Raw genomic sequence first — 23,179 nt, forward strand, 5'->3', positions numbered from 1 at the left:
CACAGGTTAAACTATAAAACAACTAGAGAGGCAAATATTTTATTCCCAGGAAGCCAGAAATTTCTATGGCCAACTTGAACTGGTATTGTTCTTTTTTTTTTAAAGTCAGCATGGGTCACCTGAAGCAAACCTGGAACATTTTAAGCTGCTTAACTTACTTGTAACTTTCATTTTTAACAAAGCAGGTTTTGCTGCTTTTCTCTTGCAATGCATTAGAGCAGTGGAATGTGATAACTATGTCACTGTTCAGTGCGTGGCCTCTTTAATAAGGTCCAGTCCTTGCACCTTTTCAGAGAAACCGTACACTGTGTAAATCCTTCTGCACATCACTGACCCTGTATGGCATAAAAGAGAAAAAACTCTAGTGTGCAACAGCCATACCTACTCTCGAAAGAAGACCAACAATCGCAACAAATCACTCATTGTCCTATGGTTGATTCTCTCTTGTTCCCACAATCCTACAGTAAAGGTTACCATGGTGACACTGCATGTGTATTTAACACACAAATGATCAAAGAGAGCAGACATTGGGGGGAAAAATGATGCCAGACTTCCAACTGGGCAATGGCCAGTTAGTAATTAACAGATAGACCCCTCTGCCTGCTGGCTCCAAGAAATTTTGTTTGTTGTGCGTCTGAAAAGAAAAAAAGTTTCCCAAAGATAAGGGACCACTCCTCTAACTTGAAAAATGATAACAACAAACAGAGCTGGAAGATAAGTCTGCTGGCTTGTACATAAATTATTTTAGTGTCGATTTTTTTCACATTATTTTTGTATAAATTGTCACACTACTCTCACAACAGATGCAGCAAACCATAAGAATTATGATATTTTTACATGCATTATGTTTGGTAGACAATTTTCAACTGTGTATAAATCTAAAATAAATAACTTAAAATTAATTTCTGAAATGGCAGAAAATGCACTTTGCTTGCATTTTAAATCTGTAAATCTGTATAAAATAGATACTGCACATAATATAATGGAAAAAACGCTGAAAGTTTATTTTTGCAATGTCGTGATAGAAAATGAAGTTGTTACAAAAACAAGTATTTGAGCAATCCATCTTAAAAGGGGGCATTTACACCAGAGATCTGTCAAATAATAGAAAATAAAGTCTTTAAAGTGTAGGTGAACTCCTAATAAAAAGCTTTAAAAGCTTTAAAAACAGCAGTCTAAGAGTAGGTTGTTTATTATAGTATATTGACACTATAGGTGAAAAGCTGTTCTCGATCTAATTACCTTCCAGTCAGGCACTCGCGAGAGATTTAATGGGGAAACCAAAATACCTGACTTTCTGAAAGCAGAAACCAGTGAGAGAAGAGTGTTTTTTCTAACTGGAGCTACCCATATATTTTGTTTAGATTATACAAGGTATCGCATTAGTGCATTGCTGTATACATCTAGAAATGAATATTTAAATACACTTAAAACAGTTTTCTATATCAGTTTGCAAAGGCAGGCCAATTTCAAAACAATTGTACAAACATAGGCACCTATTTATAGGAGCCATAAAATCCATCTATTTATTGTAAGCAGAGCCACTAATACATGGAGTTTTCCATGTTACAGCTGCATCCCAGGTTTATTTGAAATTGAGCATGCTGAAACCGATGCGGGGGAAAAAACTCCACAACCCATGGATTTGGCGAGCAATCTGCTTACATGATGACGTGGTATTGTCATTATAGTTTTTTTTTGTTAAAATGATTTGTTTTTTTGTAACACGTCGTCATTATCGGTGTTCCTTTACAATACTAAAACCGCGTCAAAAATCCCCCAGTATTATTTCCTATAAAATGCACACGAGACATACGGTGACACCTTTAAAAAATGCTTCATTACGACTGCGCGGTAGTTTAGCTATTGAAATGCTCTGATAATTTTTTTCAAGAAACTTATCTTCAGTTGTGGTGGATTTGTCTATTGGCGAAATCTACTTGCTTAAACATAAACCTATTTCAATCGGAAAAAAATATCGCGTTTTGAGGTTTTAAGACTGACAATACTTATAATAAGTTATTGAATTACAGTGCATCTTGGGTTTATAAGGTCATTGGACACTTCAATTAACTGCACTTTACAAACTTATTCTAACTAGAAACTTGCGTCATTGTAAACCTTTCAGATCGCTAAAGCTGGTACAATCCTTGTTGTTGAATATTTTGTTTTAGTAATGATATTCACTAAATATTTTTTTCAAACTGCCTTGACACACAGTTTTAGTACTTAAGAGTAACTCGACCCAGAAGGGGCGGTAAAAGAATGTTGCAACAGCGGACAGTGATTTAAAAAATGTTAGTTTTCAAATCCAAAGTAACTTTACAGGATTATGCTAGTGCCAACTTCCTTACCTGCCTCATGGTTAAAGTTCCATTATCCATAGAGCAGAGGAGAAAACGAGTCCGCATTCAAGACAACAACCTTGACAAGTGTTTATAAATCCATCAACAGCAGCTGTCCGCTTTCAGAGCTGGTCAGCCAACTTTGACTATTTGCACATCCCTTACCATGTTATTACTTCTCACCGAAAATGCTTGGCATCCTAACCTTTTCCTCTCAGCCTATTGTAAACCAGTACAAGGGCGGTAACTGTCCGCCTATCTCTCCTTTCAAATGGGAGCCGAGACAAGCCCTCGTAGGCTGCACCCTCGCAGTGCCGCCAATCACACACAGGGGGTGGGAGTAAAACTCTCCGAATGCGTGTCTTTCCAAGGATTAGCGAGGCAAACTCGCGGCGCTCTTTTTCTCTCGGCAACAGCAATGAGATTCTATAAATATATTTAGGTGAAACGAAACAAACAACAACAGGTAAATGCCATTTTCTTTAAAAAAAAATACAATGAAGATCCCCGTTTTCCATTAGTGCTGATGTTCAGCCTCTCAGAGTCCTAAGGAAACAGTATCAGTCCTCGATGAAATAAGTACTATTTTATGAGCTTAAGGTATGTCCAATATTATTAAGTACAGCAGGTAATGACAAAGCTATGCATCTCGGCTAAACAATACAATCGATGCTTAGCACGGGTGACCAGGCTCTGCTGTGCTGCAGACAGTCAAAAATAAGCAAAGTAAACAGATCTCTTTGTTGATTACTTTGTATAACAAATTGCTACATCATATTTTACCTAGGCAGGAACTCATACACATATGCAACAGCAGAAAAGGACCCACGAGTTACAAACCTTCACAAAGTACTTACAGGATAATGTAACCATAATTAAAGGACTCTGGATATTTCTTTTTTTTCCAGTTGCTGTGGGATTGCAGCTGCCTTTTAATGTCTAACGTGGGATTGTTTCTACTTCAACAGAATAATTCAAATAAAGTTCCACCTTCCTTTTCTTAACAATACTGAGAACTCCAGACAACTGAGAATTACAAAAAAAAAAACATTCAACCACTTTTTAGTCTTTTTGTTCTCTTTGGCTGCTCCCTGTTGTTTGTATACAGAATCAGGAGCCTGGTTGTAAAGTATGTCCGGAATTTGGAAGGAAATGGATTTTATTTTTGTTAACCCCGTGGGAACACAAACATCTACACCTTGTGTACGATGCCAGTCAAGTTAATTCTTGGGATGAACTCATATATTTGAAAGTATAAGCCTTAATGGTCATTAAACGGAAATGGTCACAGAACTGTCATTAAAATGTCATTGACACATTCAAAGACATGTGTTATATTATGCTAATATTAACAACAAACTTAGCAGTAGCACATATATAAATACAGCTGATCCAAGTACACATCAGTGAAGTGGAAAAATTACACATCTACTGTATTCTGGACCTTTAACCGTACCCTTATGATTTATTAATGTAAAGCATCTCCTGAACATGAACAGATTAATTAAAAAACAAATTATGCTATATTCTGCTACCAAAAAAAGAAACATTTACACAGAAGGTAGTGAATTACTGGAAATCATAATTATAGTTCTCATCAAACTACAAAATTATAACCTTTTAGCATTTTTCTTCTTTCTTCTTAACAAAACAACGACAAAGCATCTAAATAATGAATAAATGATGTGTGGTGTCAGCTGGCTGTGCTCACTGCCAGGGAAAGGGGACTGAATTAGGGCTGGGCTCAGCCTATTGTGTTCCTGGTCATTACTGTTGTCATTGTTAACAGTAATGAGAAGTTGTTCTCCATTGCCTTTTCTGGCTAATAAAGGAATTGATTATTTTTTTGTGCCTTTTCTTTCCCTTTCTCTGTCTCCGTTGAACAGAGCAATGCTGTTTGAAGAAATAGGCTCAGCTTCTTACTCTAATTCACTGGCTAAGTCAGCAAGGCAAAACAAAAACAAATGATTAATGTGATGGAGAGCATTTCAATTTACTGTAGGGGCCTCCATTCCTCTCTAACTCCCTCATCGACCCACAAGTCAAAAGGAAAAAAGTATTATATAAACACGGTGTTGTGTTTGGGGTTATTGAGATAAATGACATAGTCATAATATTATCAAGTGTCCCCATAATTCTGAGCTCTGGTGTTCACATACATATAAAGTCTATATGACCAATATCACAAGACCTCCTACCTCTGAATGAATGCTATCTGCACAGTTTTTGATCTTTAACCTTTTAAGTGATATCACATGGCTCTTAAAACTTGCAGTTACTCATCTATGCTAGATATATGGCTTGTAACACCAGCTAGAAGGAACAATATGTCCTGTTTAGTATCAGCTGCTATTCCAGATGTCTTTTGAGCTTTCACATATTATGTTGTCTAAATATTTAACCGTCAGACGTTTCAAAGATTCCACGTTGGCTCGAGGATAGGTAGCACTAGAAGAATTGAAATAATCTGGTGAAATGAAATCAGGATTTTAAAGCACACAACCATTTTGCAAAGCAAACACTCCTTAATTAACCATGTAATGAACCTCCAGATCTTTGAAGTTGCTAGGCAACAACCAGTATTTTAACAAAAAAAAGATATGAAACTTATTTTTAGATGTGTGAAAGCTCTGTGGAGCAAAACAAAAAAGACTTGTTTATTTCCAAGCAAGAACGTGTCCCTTTTCTGTAACAGTGTTAGCCACTGTTGGTCTAGTTAGTGAAAAAAGGTCTGTTCATATATTACAGTGTAATGTTCTTACTTTTAATTTAAATACTATTAGCCTCAAGTGAAACCCCCTTATATAAATGTGTTATTGTAGTGCAAGCAAAGCAAATGCATATGTTGATGTAAATATATGCTATTCTGCATTCTGTGCCAGAATTTCGACAAATGATGAGAAAGTCTCTTTAACGTGACTGTCTTCTTGAAACTTGTGTTTTAAAAGGGGTGTGGTGCTGTTGTAACATTTAATTTGTCTGCACTCACTTGATTTTCCGTCTCCAGTGAACTGAAACAGAAATCCCCACAGCTGGTTTCCAAGGCCAATTTCAGTGTAGTTTGATGATTCAGGCTTGGTTTGTGACCTTCTTTCGGGCAAGAATGTGATGATGTCACAATGCATTACTGTAATTTGGGGGAACTCTGCAATGTCAGTCTGCAGGCTGTCTCATGAATGGAATCCCCTGCAATCAGGCAAGACTGGAAGAAAGGGCTAGAGTAGCCAACAGATCAGTTTTACTTCCCAGTCTTCAAGTATGAAACCCCTGGCTGCTGCCAGGTACTGCACCCTATACTACACTGATTGTCTAATCTACAATAAAAACAAATCTTTCGATCATGCGTCGGACCTTTTGTTCATATTTTTCTTATTGATTGCTGTTATTGCAACCTTTCGCTTTGAATTAAAGTGAACGTTAAAATCGTTTGCTCAAGACAATTCACACAGCCTTTGTGACAAGACATTTTTTAAATAAACATTTTCTCTCTTAAATTCTCTTAGATTACTATCTTAACAATAAAATACGGAGACCCTCTTTATTTAGCAGTAACTTAACTGTGCAGAACACACACACATATTTTTCAGTGCATTCTGCTTCACTGCGTACTTAGTTCCTGTTATAAGTCAGAGATCCGCAATGCAATATACAGCTTTTGGTGAGGAAACTGTTTCTGAGATCTTGACTTGTGCATGAAACACAAGTCAAGTCAATTCACCATTTCTAAATGACCAGTTCAATTAAATTCTCAGTCCACACTCCAAGACAAACCATAAAATCAAAACAGCGAGAAGCATTATCCCAGTCCAAGCACTGCCTTTCAGTATCCGTAGCTAATAGACTCCAGTAATAGTATTTAATGGGTCTAAAAGCAGCTGTGGTGGAGCTGGGCAGGGTCAGCCTGGGGATTTTTTCACTCAAAAAGGCACTCCTGTGACTCACCAGGCAAGTGAACTGCCTTTGTACTGTAGTTCACAAGAGAGTATCACATTCTAACTGGACATAACAACTCACTAATCTAAAATTTAAAACAAAATTCAAGACATCAATAATTCTGTTAAGAACAGCTATCAATGTGAGATAAATTTACCTCCCTTAAAAATTAAATTACCCATTCTAAATTGATGACAAAGATATTTGTCATTGTGACTGAAATGTGAGATAATAATTTTAGGGTTAACCAAACCTCCTTTTTCTGTGCTGCTAATACGGATGGCACAGGTAGTATTTAAGTAAAATTTAGGATTGAAGATTAGAAAAGGAGTTGCAAGAAGCAAAAAAACAGCCACTCTGTGAATCATTCACTTTCATTTGTTTTGAATGGTATTGGTTTTGCAATGTAATTTGGCTTAATGCTATTCGGTAGAAAAGATGTTTATCCTTGGCTAGTGTAAAAAAAAAAACACCATGGATGGAAAGGAGAAAGATGTAAATTGTTTTTTCCCAAGCCAGGATTTACAGCAAGTCTCTCCAGCACACCACATATCTAATTTAGAAATGAAACTCATCATGATGACTGTACAGACTACAGTACTGTAACTAATAGAGATAATGATATAGTAGATTGAGCTAAGTGTTAATTAGAAAATCACCTCTAATAACACACTCCTTAAGAACACATTAAGATATTCCTTATAATGGAAAATTACACAAATTAGTCCAATGGAATGTAATGCAATCCAGTCCTTAGAGATTTAAAATGGAATATTTTTTTAAAAAAAAACTTAATTTGTTTTACTTTAACATCGACTATTCATACCATTATCTGAATTCTTATAAAATCAATCTTTTTTAGTTTCATCAAATGTTTGGTTTATTTTAAAGCCACTAGCCGCCTTTGATCTGGAGCTGCTGTATGCTGCAGTGCTTCAGAATTTCTTCACTCTTAAAATTAATAATGCAAATCAGAGAGGTGTGAAGGACTGTTGTACAGGAGCAATCTGCTTTGCCTGAGATACTAATGGCTGCAGCTAGAAGATATCCAAGATACTTATCTCTTTAACTGTGTTTTTCTTTTCCCCTGAGGTAAGAACTTGGCTGGAAACAATGGAAACTGGAGTATTCTAAGATTTTATTTAGAATGGGTCACTTACTGACATATAGAATGTACAAATTCTTCAGAATAGAGTCTCACATTGTATAAATCACCTTATTTTCCATCTAGCTATGCACTACGAAAGGGATTGCTCTGAATATTTCACTGGAATAACAACTGAATAACTGTAGAGCTGGGATAGAGTGAACTGTGTACCCACCGAAATCACTACGGAAGTGTGTTTTCCATGACGTCGTGAAAGAGAAACTGTGCACTTCAGGAAATTAGACTGTAAAGTAACTGTTCCTGTTCATGTTGTACTATGTACTATGAATTTCTCTTTCGGTGAAATTCCTCAAAAGAACACTTAATACATCCCATCAGTGCAGCTAATATCCACAGACAAAGGCTCAAAAGAAGAGTTTAAGTTAAGCATGACACAAGCCACTAGAATCCCTGACAAAGCATATGCATCAAACAAGAGAACTGCTAAACTATCATGAAAATGTTATGGAGTTGTATCTATTGAAGTTAGAGGGTGATAGACAAATCCTTAATTCAACCCAACTAATTTCAAATGTACTGTAGCTAGTTTTTCTCAGTGTTTCTCTCATCTCTCTCATCTCCCCTCCATCACCCTTTCAGCAGCTCATTCCACTTCACGAGGGGAGGGGGAGGGTATTAGCCTCTGGCCAAGCTTTCGGTCCTTCAGCCAAGCGAGTCAAAGCAAGATCTGTACCAAATTGCTTACTCATCCATGTTAGAGCGAGGGGTGTTCAGTCCTTGGCTTTCAAGACCTCTTTAATGCAGCAGCACCTGAAGAGCTGGGAGTAGCTAAGCGCTGGTCCATTTAAGCAATCCAGCTGGTTTGTCTCGTTAAGAGCTGAGGTGGAGTGAAAACCCGAACAATGAAAGTGAACTCTTAAACTTTCAGCAGAAGGCAATGCAAAGGGCTCCATTGTGGGCTGTTGTACAAGTTCACAAATATTTACAGAATTCACTGTGTGGGTTCTGTTCTCACTATAGAAGTCATATAACACCATTTTTATTTGTTGCATTTTAGTTCACTTTTTAGAGCTTGGCAGTTTTCCAGGACATCCTTTGCTCACTCTTTATACTGAATCAAGAAGGTATTTGCACACCTGGTGTACACATGCCTTTTGGAGTCACGTTTCATATTGTACGTGCATAATTTAATACACATTTGTCTCAGAGCATTAAGCATCGAAGAAGCCTTTCTTTTTCTTGTTGAATATCTCACTTTCAAGATTTTTTGCCCTAATATTATAATTTCTTGCTCGCATCATGCTTGAATACCCCCAAATTGGAAAAATGCTGTTGTGAAGGCAGACAGAGAAAATGAGGGGGTGGAAAATGGGAACTGAATCTTTTATTTTTCCCAGTGATATAGTGTGTTAAGCTGATCTTAGTGATATCGAGTATTTGGCATGTTAACTGATCTTAAGTTTCATTTGGGAAAAAAGGAGAATTTGTTTAGCACTGCAAGAAAAAGCTTTAAAAGTTGTCCCACGTCCTATAAAAACGGATTAATGATTGATCTGATTCAAAATGATAAAAAGGGAGGTGAGCTGTGGATTTGGGTCTCCATAAATCTCCCTCCACTTCATTAATTTTGTCAACTTTCCTGGCTCCCATCATTCCCTGCAACCTAGAACAAGCAGAGATAAAGGAAACATTGTCTTGGAGCAGATTATATCAATGTTGTAGGGTTTGGAGTGACACAGCCCTCTCAAAGGTATAAGCAAAAGAGAAATAAAAGTGACAGTTGCCATTGGAAAGTTTTCAAGTGGACAAATTAAGAACATGCAAAAGCATTTTAGATATCATCTACAGTACATGCTTCTGACTGCAAGGCACATTTTGCTTGGAACCATTTCATATAAATTAAAAGGGTAGGGATCAACTGGAAAATTCAGTACACCTTTACTCCATTGATGACAGAAAAACCCCAGAGGAGGATAATCCAAACTCTGCAATGGCTGATATGCATTTGTCTATATCAGAAAGGTCCTGGGATATTGACCCATCATGGACAAAAGTCTTAAAGGCACCATTCTGGAAAACTTTACAACAGACTGACCTTTTTATAGAACATAGGTCAATTCAATCTTGTGAGAAGAAAAAAAAAGGCATAAAGAAAAAAAAAAACTCATGCAGGACTGGTATTTGTAATTCCAAACCACCACAAAGCTTCTCTGCCATTAAATGGCACAAAGCAGGGGATGGATTGTTGTTCAGTCTTTTCTGCTACACATTTAGCAATGCTTGTGCGGATCAAATTTGATATTTGATTTGATAACTTCTTATGTTGCTCAAGAGCATAATTCACATACAGTATATACAAATATAATTCCCTACAAAATGAAAAGCAAATGCATCACTTCAATTGTTGAGCTTGAACATTTTCACGGGTCTCATCACTTTAGGAAATTCCCTTTTTCTTAATCCTCACATAAATAAAATAATGCTCATCATTGTTAACACCATTGCTATGCTGTTTAGAGACTCTACTGTCCATAGCACTACACATTATCCTATTTGTTGTTTCAGTCAGTGTCATTTTCATATACATTTGGGTCATGCAATTCAATTCTTGATGAACCATGACAGCATTAAAGTAACTGATTTAGCTTTTGTAGAGATAATCTCTTCCACTGCCCAACAGACACATTCCAGGCAGACTTTGAAAACTGAACATAGACTGTGTTGCTTCTAGACTCTAAGAAACCAAATTGTTATTACAGATTAGCCTAGGAAAAACAGCTATATTAAAACCCATCAGTTATGCAATAAAATCTCTTTGTGAAGGGATGTGTGAAGCTTCATCACCAAAACCTGTCTTTTTCTCATGTTTTTAGATAACGTATTGAAAGAAACATGATATGAAAAGCTCTGGGATTTGCTATTATAATAGCTATTATTAGCTGTTATAACCACAGACAGGCTTTTAAAAAAAACACTACATTCCTGGAAATCTACTGTAACTGTTTTGTCAGCGTAAAAGAATTTCCACAAATGAAATTTCAAAATGGAGCCTAATAAAGTCTTTGCGCTGATGGCCCTTAAAAGGTTATCTGATTTGATTCACATGCATGTAAATAATTTATTGCAGAGGAGATAACAAGCACTGCTTTATTATTTATTGCAGGGTGACCCCCAGGTCTCCAGTTTTGTGTGAAACTGAAAACATTTAAGATCCCCTCTTACAGGACCACAACTAATTTATGGAATTGGCAAAGAGCTGGGCACACAGGCTCCAGGATTCATCTTATCGCTTCTGGGACCCCTGGCATGGGAGCAGATAATACTACAGGGAGTAAATTAGGGAAATGAAAGGTTTGCAATTGCTTCCAGCTCTGAACCCTGAGCTTGTAACACTCATTTACTGAGCCAAGAACTGTAGGTTGTCAATATATTTCAAGCTACAAAACTGTCAGGTCTTTCTCTCCCATATAGACTGGCTGAGAAAAATGGGCCCATTATTTAACCACAAATTGCGGATAACGGGCCTTTTTATTTGGATTGTATTTCATTAGACCCTTGAAAAGACGGAAACTGCAAAATGAATGCTATTTCATTTTGCTTTTGATTTGTGTTCAATTTTTTAAGAAGACCAAGAATGTGAATTTGCACAGTCTTCGTGTTACAGTTTTACCTTCTAACACTTAAGAAAGAAATAAGATGATGTACATGAAGACTAAAGCAATTTGGTAAAAATGTGTGAGGGAAAATGGAAACAAATCGCACATTGTAAATATATTAATTGGTCTGTATAGTACAGACTGTTCCAGTATCCAATAAAAATATGATCTGATTATATTAGAAAGAACTTAAAAGTCCAGGTCTGTGGAATTGCACAAGCTGTTGCTCCATACAGTTTGAAGAACCTTCCGAGATTTCCACATCTGAAGCCTGAAAAACAAAACCTCCCTGTTTTGCTCAGTCTTGCTGCCACTTTCATTTGAACAAGGAGACCTTATATGTGACACTATTCAACGTTTAATAACATGTGTGAAGTATGCAGCAGCATGGCCTGCACTCGGCAACCACAGTTTGTCCTGCCTCCCAACAGTGCGTTCACATACACATTCATATACTTTTACCCTCTATCGCCTCAGTGCCGGTTGTGCATAATGTCAAACATGAGAGCTCAAGACTGTTTAATTTTGAATTAGAATGCACTAGAAAGAAAAAAGCTGCAGCAGGCAGAGGCAGTGGGGTGAGGACCTGTGAGAATTGAGGCTGACTGTAAAGAGCCAAGGACTGCGTGGAGGAGTCCGTTCCCCAGGCAAGCGGTCGTAAACACTCTGTTCTAACTTCTTAACCACAGGTGGCAAGAGACAAGACCTGGGTCAGCCAGTGAATGTATTTCTTTTCCAGGGAGAATTTGCTTATGATGGAAATACTGTTACAACTCCAACAGCTCATAGTAATAATAGTTAATTCACTAGTTGTTACTTTATCAGTTGTGAGCTTTTATATCAATTCAATTTGTTGCCGTCTGGACCTGAAGTACTGCATTCGACCAGATTTATGACAGTTCTTCATACTACTCAGGCCAGCTATTAATAATTCTGACACTATTATTGTATCGACTCCTACGGCACACAGTATCAGATGAGACCAGTGAAACACGAGAGGACCGGCTGCTGGAAGAAAGCTCAACACTGCAGCTCATTAGACTTTGATGCTGATTTCCACCGTGTTACGAGCACATGTGGACCAGGCCTCTCCAGGACACGGTCTCTTGGGAAGCTGGGACACAGTGTGATTGGTAGTTATTAAGCTATCAACCTCACCTCCATTAATCAGTTTCTACCAGACTGCACCTGATTACATGTTTGGGGTAATCCACGCCAGCTGAGGCCTAATTACTGTTCTGTCACTCATTCAAGACTGTAGGTCTAAACTCCTATAGTTTAATAACACTAACATTTGTGAGTACCCTTCTGCTCCATTCATGGGGTGAGAAGACAGCAGATTCTTTCCTTACTTCTCTTTACAGGATATTAAGCCTTCACGTCATCATTATTAAAAAAAAAAGAATGATCTGTTATAGCTGATCAAGTTTTTCTAATTAAAGTATTAAGTTCAGACCTTAAAACACTGGATTGCCCAATGCTGGATTGCTAAATGCTGTTGATTTGATCATGTTAATTAAATGCAAATAATATATTTGCATTTAATTAACATGATCAAATCAACAGCATTTTGTTATTTATGTTATTTATTGTACAGTATTACAATTTTCCATGCTGTAATAACAGTGAAAAACTTCAACACTTCATCTGTGCCCAGAGGTGTTTCACACTGTAATTAAAAAGATGACAAGATCAGTATCCTGTTCTCTAGCCATTGCCTCAGATACTCAGAAATTCTGCTGTACCCAAAATGATTTTTGTCTGTTATGAAACCTGCTCTGTTTTCACACAGCTCCTCCATGGTTTGTAATGTTGTCTCAACATAATATACTCAGCACAGCTAATCCTTAAAGGAGCGCAGATAATGCAGAAGAGAGCTTGTTGTGTTATCCACAGCGTCTGTGATTGTGTTTTATCTGAAAATCTAATTTACTTGAATTAGATGCAACAAAGAATAGCAATGCAACACATCACTGACCCACACTGATTACAGTGAGCTTCCAAGTCAATAATGGGAATTAGGAGGCAGAAGGACTAATGTAATGTAGATTAGGCAGCTTGAGTGATGACAACCTGGAACAGACTTCTTCCATGGAAGACATTTAATTGCCATTAGATTGCATAAGAGGGTTTCAAATCAATAAGGTCGAAGCGACATAGACACTTTAACTTGACACAGATCTTGTATCTTACTACGTAGAAGTAATCTAAGCAATCTGAGCAGACTACAAAACACTACCTTAACTTTACTGAAGCAGAAGTGAAACTGCTGTGACTTTATTTGCTACTCTGGGGGGTTCAAATGCAAAGGCCAGTCTCTGTGCAGGAAAGGAAAGCTTTGCAGGCATAAGTGATACTGTACAAGGAAACTGATAAGAAGGTGTGAGTATCGAATGTCAACACTGGTGAAATAAATGACCTTGTCATCATGTCATTAATTGTGTGGGGGACAGCCAAAGCGTGGTTAAACAACTGGAGCTGTTCTCTCAAGGAGCTGCAGAATAAAAACTGCTATGGACTGACTGTGGTAATTATTCTTGCATGCTTTTCATTGAGATAAACCAGAGGATTCTGACATTCCTATATAATATTCTTAAACAGATTTTTTTAGTGGATGGTAAGTACTTTCAACATAAGTACCAAATTCTATGTAATAAGGTAGATAGCAAGTAGAAGTGCTACCCATGTAGCCTTAATTCGGTTTTGTAATGTCATGTGTGCTTATACAGTATTTTGGCTTGTTAAACTTCCTTATTTTTCTGCTCAAAGGCCACCACACCCTACTGTACCTACCAAAACCTATGTTTTTTGTGTTATTAAAATGGAAAGTAACTTCCTGTATAGTACAGTCAGCAAAGATATCCATCTTATGAAAGCAAATGTTCTTCAAATCTGACCACAAGAACATTTGGAATTCTGTGTACAACCTAATAAACACATTCGTGCAAACCAGAAACAAACATCTTGTGACAGGAACTCTTATGTGTGGACAATTTTGCATTGCCATCAAACAGTTTACAAGTACCATATAAAGAATTTATAGGGATGAGCATTTTAAAAGGGCACCAACTTTAATTCTCAGAGACAACTCTTCTAACCTGGATTGACCTTTGATTTGCACTGAGCTTTTCACAGCTAAATTCTTCATTAATTTATTATACCAGACAACATGAGGGGAGGACAGATTGTTTAGTATATATTGCAAAAAAAGTTGTATATATGCTGTACAAACTGTGTATTCTGATCAGGGATAAAAAATCAGGTGTTCTTGAAGAACGCAATCAAACAGCTGAAAAAACGGAAAGCACCAGGCAATGATAATGATCTTCAAAGGAGAAGAAATAGAAGATATTGGTACAGGTTTGTACAGAAAGTAGAAAAACAAAACAAATTACCAGATGACTGGAAAAAAGCTGAAGAATTACAGACCAGTTAGCTTGCTGCTCATAATCCATCAGAACCTAACAAGATTTCTCATGAACTGAGGAAAAAATAACTGTTCAAAGAAGGACTTAGAAAGGGACTTTGCACTATGTTCCATCTGAAGGGTTTTGGAAAAGGGTTTTAAAATCCACTGCCTTTGTGATACTATAGATCGTATTCATTGATTAATACGAGGTATTGGACTCTGTATTAATAATGTATTTTGGATTCTTCAGGTGTCTCACACATTGAAAAAAACACAAACATAATCAAATCCCATTATAAAAAGTCACCAGGAGCAAAAAAAATTAAATACAATAACATTTTCAGGACTGGACAAGTGTCTGCCAAACTGGTGAAAATTAATAACACAAAAGGGGGTGGCTCTGTGGCCAAGTATCTGCGCCTGTGGCTGGAAGGTTGCCGGTTCGTATCCCACGGCTGGCAGAGGAATCCTACTCCATTGGGCCCCTGAGCAAAACCCTTAACCCCAACTGCTCCAGGGGTGCTATATGAATGGCTGACCCTGCACTCTGACCCCAAGCTTTTCTCCGTGTCTGTGTGTCTCATAGAGAGTGAGTTGGGGTATGTGAAAAGACAAATTCCTAAAACAAGAAACTGTAAAGTATATGGTCAATCTTAGCTAAAATGTTTTGCTGTCTCAGTGGAAGAATTTTTCACAACTCTCTATTGTAAAGAAAGGGCTCGGAAGATTCGTTCTGCCTATATAAGCATTTCATTGCATATGACAATAAACTGAATTAACTGAACCTAAATCAGCTACAGTATGATGCTTAGACATAATTATATTTGCATTATACACAGTAGCAGGGTTTTCACAGGGGCACAGATGGTAACACTAGAACGGCAGAGGTAAGTAAGCATTGTAAGTGAAGGCAGGAAAAACAGGTTTCAGAGATGAAGAAGTAGGGCTATGTATTGTGAGGGGAGCAGGAAATACACCATCTGGGTTTGGACACCTGTCTGTTGAGCTACGGGCAGGTTGTCTGCAGGCACAGGGTCAGAGAGCCCATCAGAGGAGATAGGGGTTGAAGAATATGCTGGATTCTAAAACAAAGTTTAAGAGGACATGAGAACACCTGTCAGGAAAAACACAGATTGGAGCCACAGGTAGAACATCTACAGCTGAAGGGACCAAGAAGTGGCTGTCAGGACACTGACACAGAAGCTGGAGCCAATAAATATTCAAGCAAAGCTGAGCTTCATGATAAAAATGAGTAACAGATTAAATGAAACTTAACAGACATTTTCAGTTGGATATAGCCATTACCAATATACTGCAAGAAATAAATCTGAGGATTGTTGAACATTTGTAGGTGATGAGAAGAAAAGATCTAGGCCAGGAAAAACTTCACTGTGAGAACTGGACTTGTCAAGGCATGAGTCAGTAAGACAGCAGTGTTCCAAACTGAACACCAGCTCACTGCGGTTGTACCTGAGGCTGGAGCTGCAGTTAGGATACCTGAAATACCTGAAATAGAGCTGAGAGGTTACCTTAGGCGCAACAGGGAGAGAAAAGCTAGGCTGGTGTCTTGAAAGTTGTGGAAACACTGATGCCGACAAAGATATTGAGGAGCTGTTAGGAGGAACTGTGGTTTGAAGATTGGGGTATTACATAAAAGTAGTATGAAAATGTCAGATGAGTACATTATCTCTTTTAAAGTTGGCAGGACAGTAACATGCTTGAAGGAGTGCTGAGGGGTTGTGGGTCAAATGAGCCCTGAGAAAGCTGGAATCACAAGCAAGCAGGAGCCATGGTTCTTTGTGTGGTGCACTGGGAGAGAGCAGTGGGAAACAGGAAAGCTGATGCAGACCCCTGTGCACCAGCAGAATACTCCTTTAAATGTGGTATTTAAATATATATATATACAGTAAACATAATTTTGAATGCTATCCTTTTTCAATCTTTTGGGCACTTACAACATTCATGAGGACTGGATCTGCCAGATAAAACAGAGGAAGACCTACAGTACCGTAGCCTTAGTGTTGAGATAAAACGGAATCCAGTCTGTAATGGCTGATTACATTTGGAAGTTTTGTTTATTTACCACTGAAAAAGAGAAGGCAACACTACGTCGTGGGTACAGTAAGTAGAGCTGCTGCCTAACAGCTTCACGGCCTGTATTCTGGGCTTGACATCTGTCTCTGTAGCTTCTGCATGTTCTGCTCATATTAACCTTGGTTATTGCCAGGTGCTCCAATTTCCTCCAGTCACCCCGTCACATGCTGACGAGGCATGACTGGCCATTCTGAATTGTCCCTTTCTCAGCAGCCCGGCGATGGTCTGGAATCCCGCGGAGTCTGTGTGGCACATTTGAAAGATTAAATGGTCTCTCCTTAATTGTGTGCGTCAACCCTGAGATGGACTGTTGTCCTGACCAGGGTGTAGCCCCACCTTGCACCCTGTCCGTCTGGGACAGATGCCCAGTCAGGTTGCCATGACTTTTTTGGGGGGGAGCTAGTGGCTTTCTCATAATGGTTGCCTGGCAAAATCTTTCATCTGCCTGACATTAGATGTAGATAAGGCTGGCATCTGTACTGAAGTCTGAAGTTAATAATCTTTTTTCTAAAAAAATGAATCGGCAATCTTGCAAGAACTGATATTGATTAATGATACTTAAGTTTAATAAGTAAACATCTTGTATTCCCTGCTGCCTATCAGTCGCGGCAGTGAAGACGGGCGAAGGACTGGGGTAATCAACCTTGTCTGGGCTAAAGAAAAGTAGAGTTTGTTATTGAAACCATTAATCATTTGTAAGTGGTAAAATTAAAAAAAATACAATTGTATTAATCAAATTTTTAATTTCATGTTCTTAGTAGGCTTTTGAAAATCATTTCTAGCAGTTTACTAACCTGTGGTATGGAATACAGTGTAATTAAAGTATAAGCAGACAATGAAAGCCTTTATTAAGATGTAGCAGGAGGTTCCATCCTGAAGGGCTGTGGAAGCTTTCAGCTGAAAAAGGGAGCTATATCACAGCTTTTTCATTTATTGTACGGCCTTCTCCATTATTCAGTTAAATATACTTCATCTACATTTTTTACCTTTTCATTAAATGTTTGGTATGCAGTCTTTTGTTGTTTTATTTTAGAATTCTAATCTTTTAAAAAAACCACAGGAATTTATAGAAATAGCTTTCTTTTTAGTTTTCTTATTTTTTAACCGGCAAAATAGGGTTGTCTGTGTCTGCCTATGTCTTTTCCTTTCAGTAGACCGATGGAAATTTGACCGGGGAGGTGCAATACTTTTTCTTCATGGAAAAATGATTCTGTAGAAGAGGTGTTTGACCACAGTTCATGGCTGGGCAACACATATACATCCTATGCACATGACAGTCCAGTAAAAGACCTGCTTGTCTCGTATAATTATTGTATTTTTCTGTACTCCTTATAATTACCCTGAAACCTTCCACTCGATACAATACTTTGTCTTCCACAAGCTGCAAAGAAATCCCTTGTAACACATTATGTCTGTGTACAATACAGAATCCATAATGTGTCATGCAGAGATACAGTGAGATATGATACAAACTGCAGAAAAGATCAACAAAGGAAAGTAAATACAAATTGAACACTGTAAGCCTCCACACAGTGCTTCAATATTCCCTTTGTCATTCTAAATCATATGAGGAAATGACTAAAATATTAAAATAATTTACTTTGACACCAGCTTTTGTTTTCAGCCAACTATGTTTGAATAATAAGTGCCTTAAAATGATTTTTTCTAGCCAAATCATGGAAACATCAGTGCTGTTCCATCTGCTGTCATTTATGATATGACATCTTCTATATCCAAGTTTACATTTTTTCTAAAAAGACTCTACACGGGGGTGTTTCACAGTGGGTGAGAGCAGGTAACAGTGGTAAAAGGAAGGAGCAATATCTCTCTCCATTCATTGCTTATGTGGAGCCCTCTTCATCTTCAGGAATTTATTCAAGATGCAATAACATTCATTTTCTGTGCATTTAAAGGGTAGGCAGTTCTGACATAATCTAATATATGAAGCGCAATGTAAAGCATTATTAGATGAAGTGTACAATAGATGCTCTTCTTACTAAATGAAATAAACACTAACTCTTTTAGTCAGCACATCCACCCACTGTTGAAAACACGCAGATCAAGGAAGCGAGGTGATTCTGCTCGGTGTTCTAATTTTGCCAGCAACACATTTCAGCTTCCAAAGCGAATTTACACATTTTAAAAGCAATAACATTTCATGGGGGGAAAAGTGAAAAGGAGATTATTTTTACATTTATATTGCTTTGGGCAAGGAGCTGACAGCCTTTTTATGCAGCACTATGTAGTTTAAAGGGCATTTTATATATCCTTACTAGAATCATTACTTTGGGCAAAAACAGAAGGAAGGCATATTTAAATGAAGAATATCACCTGTTCGGAACAAAATAATCTGCTGACTATTAAATAAAGTTTTATTTCATAAAACTTTAAGGGTTGCAAACATCCATAATTGACTTAAAGTTGTTTAATGTAGGTTAAAGTAGCAGGCATTGTTAGGATCATATACCAGTTTAAAGAAATGCAAGAGCAGATATTTGGTTTCTCTTCAATTGTAGAAGTATTTGTTATAGACTTCCATATTGGAGAATATGTCTCCGTATATTCTGGTAATTTAGATACACAGTAAAAGACTAGAGTACTGCACTCATACAGAAAGTAATGTGAGAAATGTAAATATAAATATAATAACCCAGCCATTATAACCCAGGATGGAGCGGTGGCTCTGTGGCTAAGGTTCTGTGCCCATGGCTGGAAGGTTGCTGGCTCAAATCCTGCACCTGGTAGAGAAATCCTACGCTGTTGGGCTCCTGAGCAAGGCCCTTAACCCCAACTGCTATACTGTACAATGGCTGACCCTGTGCTCTGACCCCAGGCTTTCTCTCTGTCTGTGTGTCTCATGGAGAGCAAGCTGGGGTATACAAAAAGACAATTCCTAATGCAAGAAATTGTAAAGGGTTAACAAAGTGATGTTATTATTATCTTTATTTCATGGCTCAGGCATGAAGTATTTCAAGGGTGTTACTGCATATGACATTGGACAATACCAGAACAAACACACTAAATAACTGTAATGTTAATTAACTTTAAACAAGCAGTTCTGGTTTCCAATTTATACTATGGAGTACTGTACAGTGTGGGGTATAAGGACAAAATACATCAATAAGTAGATTGTGTTACAGCATGTGTTTCCTGTGTTGTCTCAAAAATATACACCTTATTCTCACCATGAGATGGAAAAATACACTTTAACTTATTCCCCCAATTTTAACTTAGTCTAACTTAGTTTACCTTAGTCACAAATTATGTGTATCTCACATTTTCAGCATTTATGAAATTAGATCATCTTTAAGCTAAAAATCCCACAAAAAACAACAACCTGCTACCCATATGACTCATAGTGCTAACAGGTATCTACAAGCTAAAGTACATAACATCATTCTGTTCATGCTATAACATTAATCTTGAGGTTTAGAGAACTCTTTGTGTACAGTCTATTAGAAAATAACATTTCAAATGAAAGTCATTTTCGTTATGAATTCATGAGGTATTTTTAGAAAAATCTTCTTCGTCAAAATAATATTAAAAAATATTCACACTTCTGTGAGACATAAATAAGACAATAAGAACATACTCCTCTAAGTCACCATGACTCCTTGCTGACAGCAATAATCATCACAATAATTCTTCACATTTAATCTACAGCTAGGCACAATAAACTAGGACATATCGAAAAACATAATTGAGGAGAACATTTTTTAAAAGCATCAAAATGAAGTCAAGCAAATGTATCTAGGCAATTGACAGATATTTTGAGATCCATCTTTTTTTATTTTTTGTTTGTTTTTAGTCCCTCAAAAATAATCAAGCATTTACTTGTACTTGCTTATTGTGTACTTTTAAGACTGGGTATGCTTCTGCAAGTGATGTTCAACTCACGATTTCAAAATCCTCATATCACAATTAGTCTGATCCTCTATTTTAATAAATTGTCTCACTGTGGTATCTCAGATACCAGAAAGCTAATTACATGCAAGTTCAATCAATAATGCATGTCTGTATTAACACAGAACGATAGCTCTGTACCCTGCTAAATGTTCTAATTGGAATTGGACTTATTACAACACGTCTCAAATATCTGCACATGCAGTAACAAACATCACATCCAATGTACTTTCCTTCTTTAATAAAGTGTTGTGTGTTAACTAGATGTGTGTTCATTATTATACAACAGTATTTTTTTTCCATCTTTCAAAGAACCTTTTCCATTTTCACACTCTAAATAACAATACTGAATAACATAAATGTTTTCAATATTATAATTAAACATCTGCAACTCCAGTAGCATTCAGCTCATTTTCAATTCCTTTGCGTCACCTAGTTTTGTTCAGACTCTCCATGTAGATTTTATTTCATGTACTGTACTTGAAGAGCCCTTTGATTTATGTGATAAGTGAATTTTATGTATTAATCAGTAAGACAAGTGAAATGACCAGGCCATTTTAAAACCAAACTTCACCGACCTAAAAGACCTTGGATATGATAAAGCTATTAAACACAAATGATTTGGCTTGTCAAGCAGCCAAAAGTCGGAAGAATATGTGCAGCATATTTGCAATGTATTAAACAAAAAGAGCACTCAAACAGTTCTCAGATAAACAATATTGATTCTGATGGTATTGAAAACAAACAGGAATTCAGTGCAGAGAGAAAAAAAAATCTCATACTGATCAATACACTGTGTGGAGTCATGGATTCTCTATGATATATTCTACATTGTGACATTGTGCTGGGTTATCTGGTACAATCTTTTGTTCTGTGTTGTCCTCTGTACTGTGCATGTCCTGAGAGAACGGAGCAGATAAGAATTCCAATGTACATGCACATATGGCGGATAAACTCCTCTATCTGTCGATATATTCCTCAGCTGTTCCTCTTACCTTTGAGAATCTATAATTTCACTTAATACTCTGTGGAACTTTGTGAACTCTTAACAGCTAAGAGCAAAGAAGAAAGAGGAAAGAGTGATTCAAAATATATATGGACCGAAGCTGACAAAAACTTTAGAAAAAACAACTCAAGAACAAACAGAGAAAATTATTTTGTATGTCACCCTTATTTGTATAGCAGTTTATATTCAGTCGGATGCCAAAACTATGAAAATGTACAGCCTAACAGAGTAAATAAGACCTTCATCTTTTCAGATGAAGCTGAATAAATCAAGCTATAATTACACTGACTTATCTTTCCCTTTAACTCACTTCACACAACTGAAAAAAGGACAAATACAGTACATACAGATGCAACTTACCAGTTTCTGAAACACAGTAGCAGGACAACCAAGAGCAGATCTGCCAAGCCTGAGAGAAGATGCTGTGAATGCGAGTGTCTCCTTTAAGACTCTAAGCTAACAGCCTTGTATATAGTTTCTCTGTTTGGCTCCTTCTCTTCGATTCTCCTCACACAGGCATCTTTCCTAATCCTTCTCATTGGAGAAAGAGCACAGTCCAGATGACTACAGCAGACAGGAACCTCTTGGGCTTTATTTGTGTTGTTGTTTTTTTTCTCTGCTGGCACTGGAGCACTACTGCACATGAGTCCCCCAGAGAGACCTGATAAACACTATCCCTCCAGTGGTCTGAGGCTGTCAGTCACCCCTGTGGGCGAATGTTGCCTCTTGCTGCCAAAAGATACCAGTGATTGGAAATTAAGAAGAGGAGAGAATGCTGCCACTGCATGAGGGAGGAGATGAGATGATCAAGTGCTGTGTGTTAAGGGAATGAATGAGAGCCACGTGCATTTAAACTGGCTGCTCGAAATAGTGTGTTCCAGCCCTGTGTTAATACACAAGCACAGCTCACACATGTGCACAGAGAGTGAGGCTTTGAAAATTGATTAAAAAAAATTAAGTTTAACTCTCCTAAACATAAATCACCAATGACGACAGTAAACAGTTTGCATGTTCAACAAAAAAAAAATTCTGCTAGAAAAATCAAGGATCTACCATCAATGCAAATTCGTGTGCCTGTTTCTCCCAGAAACAGACATTTAAAACAATAATGCAAATCAACAAATGTATTTGAAAGGATTGATAGATCCTTATAGTCAAAATATAGTAAACTTTAAAAAATGTACATTGGCTTTAACCATAATCTGAAAACAATAACAAATGAGGTCACTAGTGTTAATAAAGTCTGGGTTTTCCACACAGTGCAACTGTCAAATACTGTCTATACAGTACAGAGTAAAGGAAAAATAAGAACAAGTAATGAAAATTAGGATATTTCAATGCTCAGTTTTAAAGCAGATATAAATGTGAAGTTGCCAAACCTTATTTTAACCACTTAAGGTACAGTAAATGTAAAAATAAAAGTTACAATTTCATATCCCCTTGGATTGAGACTGTTTACTACACCGCTATCAAATGGAAACTATGAATGTTCTGGATGTAATCCAATTGCACACAACCGAAGATAACAACAACAGCCACATGAAAATGCATGTACAGAACTTGCCTTTATGTTTTTCTAATTTGAATTTTTGGTTGTGTATTTTTCCCCTGCCGCTGTTGCTATGATTCAGTACAACAGCTCCTCAGCTACACTTGGCACTTTTACCAAAAGAGCACTATAATCTATTCACTGCAGGTCTTCCAGATTTCAAATAAAAGATTGCT

The 23,179-nt window shown here is 37.3% G+C and overlaps 1 protein-coding gene across 2 annotated transcripts in view; it reads right to left on the minus strand.

Annotated features, from left to right (window-relative positions):
- The window catches only part of mid1 (midline 1), a 104,439-nt gene that overhangs the window by 75,499 nt on the left and 5,761 nt on the right, over positions 1 to 23,179 (minus strand). The window contains exon 1 of one of the 2 annotated variants that reach the window (XM_088914725.1): positions 2,355 to 2,619. The exons of the other annotated variant lie outside the window; for it this stretch is intronic. The gene's annotated coding sequence lies outside the window, so the exon portion shown is untranslated. Of the gene's footprint in view, positions 1 to 2,354; positions 2,620 to 23,179 lie in introns of those variants that run through there. 2 annotated transcript variants of the gene reach the window in all.

Source organism: Atractosteus spatula, chromosome 4, assembly GCF_055471065.1.
Source record: "Atractosteus spatula isolate fAtrSpa1 chromosome 4, fAtrSpa1.hap1, whole genome shotgun sequence".
Taxonomy (NCBI): Eukaryota; Metazoa; Chordata; class Actinopteri; order Semionotiformes; family Lepisosteidae; genus Atractosteus; species Atractosteus spatula.